Below are 9307 nucleotides of genomic sequence, written 5' to 3' on the forward strand. Positions count from 1 at the left end.
TTTTTTTTTTTTTTTTTTTTTTTTTTTGGAACTGGGGATTGAACTCTGGCATTTATGCTTGCCAGGCAAGCTCTTATTCTACTGAGTCATCTCCCCCACCCCCAATGGTTTTCATGCTGAGCAATGGTGGCCAGATCAGCAAAGTGCAGAAAAGAAGGGTGTACAGGGCTATGGCTGCTGATTCTCCCTGACAGTCTTGAGGGGACTTGGGGGGGGGGGGCAAAATCAGCAAATTCCAGCCTTAGTAGCCACTTTGATTTTATATATATTCTATTTAAGGAGAGTTGAGCTAAAATTTTGAACTCTGGTCTCAAAATACTTTTTTAATATCCATCAATATGGAAATGTTATTTTTAAGTGAGTAAATATACAAAATTATTTTCCTGGACAATTGATGAGATTATTACTATGCACAGTCCTAGCAAATGTAATTATTTTGCCTTCAGGTCTACTTTGTCTGGCAAAAATATCAGATATTCTGGGGGCGGGGAGATGGCTCAATAGAATAAGTGCTTCCCTGGCAAACACAGGGCCTGAATTCAATCCCTGGTTCCACCAAAAAAAAAAAAAAAAAAAAAAAAGTAAATAAATTTGGGGCCAAGGAGATGGCTCAGTAGACTAAGTGCTCCCCTGACAAGCGCAAAGGCCTGAGTTCAGTCCCAGGTTCAAAAAAAAAAAAAAAATCAGATATTTTAACTTTGTCTTAGCTAGTTTTTCTTACATTGTATTTTCAAACTCAATTTCATTCTTTTTAAAACTTTATTTTTCAAAATATATTTATCATATTAAAGTTCAATATGGCAATCTTTGTCTTTTATTGTTATTTATTCCTTTAATATATAATATAAAGCTGGAGAACACCTCGTAATATATTTTCCAAATTTGAAAATATGGTATTGTATCTGAGTGCTTTAATAGTTATTCTGTTTCATTGTTCTTGTGCAGTAGACAGGCCTTAAAATCTAAGTTTAGTTTCATTCATATTTATCCTACTTTATTATGGTATAATTTACATAGCATAAAATTCACTGATTTTAAGTGCACAGCTCACTGATATTTAGTAAATTTATGGAATTATGTAAAGATTACTAATTTTCAGATCTAGATTATTGCCATCATCTCTGAGAAATTGTTGATTTGTCATCAATTGCCATTCTTAGTTGCATCCCTTCCTATTTTCTGTTCTTACAGATTCATCACTGCTGCATTAGCCATTGGCAAGTATTGTTTGTGGCTTCAAGTAGTTTACCAATTTTATAAAAGGACTGATTCATCTCAATCATTTCAAAGAATATTTTATAACATTTTATCACACTGACCCATTTAGACTCTAAATTTGCAGTATTTTCATGCATTTCTTCTTGTTCTTCTGCTCTACCTCTCATATTTTACTCCTATGTAAGCATTACATGTCCCTGTGCATTTTCCTTTATATACAATATTTCCCTAAGTAACACTCTGGTCATACTCTTAGTCACCATCTGCTGCTTCTGCTTAGGCTCTGCTTAGTTACTTTTGAGTTCTTAGAACAAAGTATCTGACAACTGCAATGTAAGGAGGAAATAGTGAGTTTGGTTTAAAATTTCAGTTCATGGTTGACTGGTTCAAGGCATGACAAGGGTAGAGGAGGGGCATGGTGGAGGAAAAAGTGTTCAACTCACACTGTTTAGGATACAGAGTAACAAGGGAAGTGGTAAGGACAGGAATGTATTCAGTCAAATTACAACCCCACCGACCCAACTCCAGTCAGGTCTCATATCCATATTGTGTATTTAGTATTATTTGTACTGCTGACTATGATGCTGTGTGGCCCAGTACTCCAAATATAGAAGACCTTTGGAGGTCATTTCAAATCTCAGCCATAATAAGTTCCCAAGCCTGGAAATGCCAACTGATTTATAGACACATTTTGGGCAAAAATGTAACTAAGTTTTAGACTTCATTTATTTCACTAATCAGCCTGAATATCTCATGCTCAAAACAGTGCAGCTAAGAGGCCAAGAGTTTTACTCTTTCCTTTCTCTTCACTATCATTGCCCTGTTTAAAACTTTGAGAAACTTTTCTTCTTTTAGCTGCTACATTTTGTGTCTATTTTTTTCCTACCTCAGAAAGCAGAAATGTAAGGCTGCTAAGTTTTTTTACCATCTGGTAACACATGAATAACGATTACAATTTTCAGCTTATGAAGAAAATTACTATTATTGGTACTGTAACAGTAATTCCTTAGGCCCAGAACATTTAGGTGAGACCTGTATTTGCCTAGAATCTTGCTAATTTATTTACTTTATGAGAAACATTCTGTCAATTTAAAAAATATCAGTTCTTGACCGGGGAGATGGCTCAGTGGAATAAGCACTTCCCTGGCAAGCGCAAGGGCCTGAGTTCAATCCCCGGTTCTGCAAAATTAAATATATATATATCAGTTCTTGAAATGTTTTAAAAATTTGTTAAGTTCAATTGATTTTTTGAAGTGTCTAATTTACTCAGAATCTCAAGTTATTTTAGGTATGAAACATTATATGTATGGTTAAAATTATATTTTGTGTTGTTCTGTATATGATTTTACTTGCCATAAAATGCTACTCCTTTATAATTGATTTCTTTAGATACATTTCTGTATTCTTCTGCAATTTTTAAAATTTTATTTTTATCTATTTTATTTTATATTCAAGAGTAAAAACAAAAGGAAAAATAAGTAGCAGAAAAAGACACAAATAAGGTAACATACAACAATATATATGTTACAGATTCTCAAAGCAAGAATAGCTAACTAAAAAGGGTTGTTCTATTATCTATTTTTATTGTTAAATCTGTTGCTTAGATTAACAGATACAGGTATGCAAGATTGGGCAAATAACTGAATATTGCCACTTGCTTTAAGAAACCTTAAATTTTTTCTTTTTTTTTTTTCTTGTAATAATTTGCATTTTGAAAGGTGTTAAGGTTTATTGTGAGTATAGTATCTGGTGGCTGAGGGGTAGTTTAGAGAAAACTGAAATGTATCACCATTAACAGAGAAAAATCTATCTAGATTTTCTCATTTGGTTACTTGTTATTTTTTTTTTTTTTAAAGGAGAGTACAAACAAGAATCAAATCAGAAAAAAACTACAAGTGATTCACTAAACAAAGGAATATGGAACACGGCTCACTCAGGGTCAGGTAAGAAAATCTTTCTCTCCACTCAGCCATCTAGGTATTCAGAGACCTCAGCAACTGTGATCAAAGAGGACCTGATACTGATTGATCTGTTGGTAGACCTTGACATCGTCTCTATGGTGCAGCTTTATGAGCATGCAAAATATAAGAGATGTGAAATCAGAGAGGCTTCCACTCAGATGTCAGAAGATCTAACAATCCAAAGCAGTATATGAAGATGTAAAAGCAATGCTAAAGGAAGTAGAGACACTATAAAGTTGGGGGAGAGGAGGTGGGAACAAAGACTATTCATTGAAATGCACCACAGGCAGTGACCAAAGGCAGTCCACAAGAAAATCCATGAGGGCAGCATCAGGCTATGCTGTAGGGTGGTGCTACTTCAGCCATTTAAAGTTTACATCTCCCTACAACTTGCCCTTGATTTTTATAGAATCTTAATTCTCAGAAGACACTTTGAACTTGGATTTTTCAGTAGTGGTGGAACTGTTACAGCTCTGACTACTTTTAGAAGTGGTTTTAATGAATCATGCATAAGTAGAGGCTCATAGCATCCCTGAGGAAGACCTAGATCTAAACTCTGACATTCCAGGGTGGGGCTCCAAAGACTCAAGCATGCCTCTTTATACAAAATGCCTTTAATCCATCTCTATCAGTCACTGAAGTCTAACATTTCCAACACTTTTGATGATCAAGTTTGTGATCAAGTTCATCTCTAAGGTAACTCTGAAGTGTGAACCCCTATAAAAATGAAAAAGGAAGTTAAACACAGGAGGTACCATGTCACAAGGTAAGCATTTTCATTACAAAGAGGTAAAAGAAGAAGATAAACCAATAGGACCAAAGCAAACATAAAATTTAGTAGGATAGACATTAACCTGTAGTTCCACACCCAGCACCTGGGGCAAGCTATGCAGAGTGTTCATTTGTCTTAGTCACTTTCTCAGCACTAAGTGTGACGAATAACATCTGCTCCAAAATGGCAGCTACCAAGGAGGTATCTAATTTTGGACTACTATAACAAAATATCTTAGAAGGGGGTGGATTTAAAGAATAGGATTGTTTTTTACCATGTTAGAGACCATGATGTCCAAGATCCAGTGCTAACAGATCTTATGTCTTGCAAGAGAAACTCTGCTTAGGAGATGGTACCTTCTGGTCATACATGAAGCCATGAATACTATTCATGAAGACTCTAGCCCTATGACCTAGCAGTCACAGAAGACCTCACCTCTTTATCAGATGTAGAGGGTCAGGTTTCAACGTATGAATCTGGGAGAAACAGAAACATTTGTGACATAGGACTCAATCTAATAAAATACTTGTGGCATAGGTCAGAGACAAAGGCAATTTTCTCAGCTTTAAGAGCAGTTCTTTGGTTGTGCATCAAAATAATTTTGGGAGTAGTAAAAGAAGCATAACTGGTCGTCACTCCAAAATTATTCCTCTGATTACCAGTTTTGGGAACAAATTTAAGAAAAAAAATCTATCCCAAGTGACTACTATAAACCACACCAAACAAAAGTTTTATGGCCACAACTTGATATATTAAAAGAAGTAATGTATTACACGCAAGTTGAAATCTTACATATAGTTAAAACTTGAGGCACAAAAATCTGAAAAGTAGCAAAAACTTTTCACATTGTGATGTGAATTAAGGTAAACATGAAAATTGCCTCAGTATTGTATTGAAGAAGATTCATTATACACAAAAAGTTCAAACATTCAAACAAAATGTCATCACTGAAGGAATGCAAAGTGACACACAGAAAAATCCACATTCAAGGTTCTATGCAAAAAAGAAACTTAAAAATCTTCCAGAATGCTAGAGATCACATTCTGAAAGAAAAAGATAGAAAGATAGGATAAAGCTTGACACTAAGGTCTCTCAAAAATGCAGGATAAAGACACAGTGCCTGAGGACAGGGCTGTAAATGTCCAATGAACAAGGGCCCCACTTTAAATTTCTGGGATCCTCCCTCCTGCCCAGAAATGTGATAAAAATGAGGTGATAGATAACTAATAAAATGAAGACTCTATTCCTACTCCTCTGAATAATGTCTTTATTTTGCTTGTGCTGATTAATTCAGAAAAGTTACAATAAGTAGGGCTTGTAAATGTGCCCTTTCTGCAAACCTTAAGTTTCTATAGGCCTACTTCTACCCAAACATCCCTGCTTGTGACCCCATGGCTTTATCTTAACGTGGCCTACAAGGGTTTTAAACATGCTCATTTTTCAGTTGCTTTTTAACTTATTTCACTTTTTTTCAAGAGAGTAAAATTAGAATTAAAACAAATACTTACAAGTGATACAGAACTTCACCTGAAAATATTTTATGAATTTCAAAGTATTTGTTATAATTGTGTAGTCTTCCAATCAGTTATTCATATTACCAAATATATTCATGTAACATTGGAAGAAAAAATAAAAAAGAAATATACAAGAAATCAAGAAGAGAAAAATTACAAACAATTGAAAAAAAGGAGATGAAAAAAAATTAAAGCATTAACTAATTCTTTTCATAAACCAGCAGAAATGAACAGCACAGTTGTCTAAACCATCTTGCTTACATACATAGATGAATCTCTTTTCCCCACTCCCACTACTGTCCTTCTCCTCAACTCAGTAAATCTTTCCTTTTGAATAAATTCATTCCCTTTTCCCAATATGTACTGTGCCCTTCACATTCCATGTTTCTCTTGCAGGTTCCCAAACTAAGGAGATAATATGATGTTCTCTAGTCACATCTACTTACCAACAAAAGACTCACATATATCCTGTTTATACGAGAATAATACCCCATTATATGAACATGTCACATCTTCTTTATCTATTCTTTAGTTGATGGGCATCTGGGTTGTTTCCAGGAATTATCTATGACAATTTGAGCTACTATAAACATGGGTGCACATATATCTCAGTGGTATGAGGTTTTCAGTCCTTCTGGAAAAATACCCAGGAGGGGAATGCCTGGCTTTAATGGGATCTCCAACCCTAGATTTTTAAGCAATCTCCACACTGATTTCCAGAGTTGTTATACTAGTCTGCATTCCACCAAGAGCCAAAAAGTTTCCTTTTTCTGCACAGCCTCTCCAGCATTTGTTATTGGCTGGCTTCTTAAAGTTAGCCATTCTTTCTAAGGTGAGATGGAAGCTCAGGGTTGTTTTAATTTGAATTTCTCAAATGACCAATAATGCTTAACATTGTTTGTTTACATTTACTTGCCATTTGTATTTTTTTCCTCTGAGAAGTATATATTCATTTCAAATGCCCATTTTTTGACTGGGTCTTTGAATCTTGGAGGATTTTTAAAAAATTCTTTATATGTTCTACACAAAAAGCCTTTGTCAGAGGGTCAGTTGCCTATAATTTTTTTCCAGTTTGTAGGTTTTTTACTCTGTTGGAAATTTGCTTTGAAGGGTAGAAACTTTTTGAAAAGGTAGGATCCCAGTTGTGGATTCTTTCAAGTATTTCCCATGCAGTTGGTTTTTGTTCATGAACTCTCTACCTACCCTTATGTCTTTAAGGTATAAATGTTTTACATCCTTTCTGAGATTGATTCCAATCATTTCATTTTTTTGGATGTTATTGTGAAAGGCATAGTTTCCCTAGTTTCTCTCCCAGTGTTCTCATCATTTGTGTACAAAATGCTTCTGATTTTGTGTATTGACTTTATACCCTGCTATGTTACTGATGTTGTTGATTAAATCTACAAGACTCTTGATGGATATTTTGAGGTCCTCTATGTAAAATATCATGACATCTGCAAATAATGATAATTTCACTTTCATTTCTAATTTTTACTCCTTTTATTTCTCCCACTTATCTAACTGCTCTGGTTAATGTTGCCTGGACTATACTGAATAGGAGTTGAGCCAGTGGACATCCTGGTCTTGTTCCTGATTTTAAAGTGAAGGTCTTCATTTTTGTGCTTTTAGTATGATGTTTGCTGTTGGTTTCTCATAGATGGTTTTTATCAGGTAGAGATATAAACCATGTGTTCAACTCTGTAGGGTTTTTAATCATCATTTATTGTTGGATTTTGTCAAAAACTTTTTCTACATCTACTGAGATTATTATGTGGTTTTTGTTCTTGGTTCTATTAATGTGGTGAATTACATTTATTGATTTGTGTATGTTGAACCATTACTGCTTTCCTGGAATGAATCTTACTTGGTCATGATGTTAGCCATTCTTTAGCCATTAGTATTGTATAATTGCTCATTTAATTTTTAACATTCCCACTTCTTAGCAGATAACAGCACCTGCAAGCAGGTGCAGGGGCCTGAGGTTCGACCCCTGGGCCTGCAGTGCCAGCCCCGCCTGCAGAGCATGCTGAGACAGCAATTGAGACTGGTTGTGGTGTCGCACACCTGTAATCCCAGCTCTTGGGAGGCTGTAAACAAGTAGATCACTATGAGTCTGATCTAGTAGTGAGAACATGAACATCCCATAGACCCTTCCCTAAAGAATACAAAAGAAAACTTCCCATTTCTTGATGATGATTTGCTGCATTCTGTTTGCTAGTATTTTATTGAGGCTTTTTTATATCTATACTCATTAGAGAGATTAGACTATAGTTCTCCTTTCTAGTTAGATCTTTCTCTGATTTTGTAATCAGAGTAATTCTTGCCTCTGGGAATGAGTTTTGGAGAATTGCTTCCCATTCAATTTCATTGAGGAAATTGAGAAAAGTTGCCATTAAGTATTCTCTAAATATATTTTAGAATTGTTCTCTGAATCCATCAGGACCTAAGCTTTGTTGGTAGTTTGTTTTTATTGTTTGTTTGCTGTGTTGTAAGACCCTGTAGACCCTGTACTAAGTACAAAAGAAACATCATCTTTGTTTGTTTTTGTTTTGTTTTTACATTTTCGATTTAATTTCTCATTATTGAGTTATTCAGAGTCTGTGTATCTTCTTGACTTACTTTTGGCATTTCAAATGTATTTAGGAAAATGTCCATTTCCTCTGTGTTTTCCATCCTGAAAGAGTAGAGATTTTGAATTTAGGTAATGATGATATTAATTTCTATAGGGTCTGTACTGATTTTGCCCTTTTCAATTTTTATTGTACAAATTTGGGTTTCTCTTTCCTTTTTTAGATTAGGTTGTCCATGGGTTAATCAATTGCATTTATTCTTTCAAGAACAAACTCTTTGTTTCATTTATTCTTTGGATTATTTTCTTCATCTCCAATGCATTCATTTTTGCTCTAATCTTCATAATTTCCTGTCTTCTTTGGGCTTTGGGCTAGATTTGCTCTTCTTTTTCTAGGAGCTTGCGATGTAGCATAGGATCATTTATTTGGGCTTGTTCTGTTTTCCTAATCTGCAAATTTACCACTATAAATTTTCCTCTTATCACAGCTTTCATTGCATCCCAGAGGTTTCAGCAAATTTTATCTGCATTTTCACTTGATTGTAAATAACTTTTAATTTCTTTAATTTCATCAGTGTCCTACTGGTTGTTTAGGAGATTATTATTTTAATTTGCATGTGTACATTTTGTCTTTATAGTTTCTTTTGCCAATAATTTCAAATTTTATTGCACTGTGATCAGATGGCATGCATGGGATAATTTCAATTCCTTTGCATTCACTTAAGAGTGCTCTATGTGCTAGTATGCAGTCTGTTTTGGAGAATGTTCCATGTGCAACTGAGAAGAATGTGTATTCTGTTGTTCCTTGATGAAATAGTCTGTAAAATTCTACTAAGTTGATTTCTGCACATGTTTGGTTTGGTTCTATTATTTCTTTGCTGATTTTTTTGCTTACTTGATCTGTCTCTTTGTGAGAGTGGCATGTTAAAGTTTCCCATTACTATTGCTTTACTACCATTTTATTTTTCATTTCTGTTAAAATTTGTCTTATGTAGTAGGGTGCTCCTACATTGGATGCATATATATTTATTATTGATATCTCTTCCTCTTACTGTTTTCTCTTAACATGTATGTAGTGACCTTCTTTATCTCTTTGAATGATTTTTGGTTTAAAGTTGGTAGTGTCAGCAACCAGGATAGCCACCCCTAATTAATGGTTATTTCCTTTGGCATGGAAGATTTGACTTTTAGTCTGAATTACCTCTTGAATTAAATGTGTTTGTTGTATACAGCACTCTGTTCCATATTGTTTCTAAATCCACTCTGCTAGTCT

This window comes from Octodon degus, unplaced genomic scaffold (assembly GCF_000260255.1).
Source record: "Octodon degus isolate 3935 unplaced genomic scaffold, OctDeg1.0 scaffold00120, whole genome shotgun sequence".
In the NCBI taxonomy this organism is placed as follows: domain Eukaryota; kingdom Metazoa; phylum Chordata; class Mammalia; order Rodentia; family Octodontidae; genus Octodon; species Octodon degus.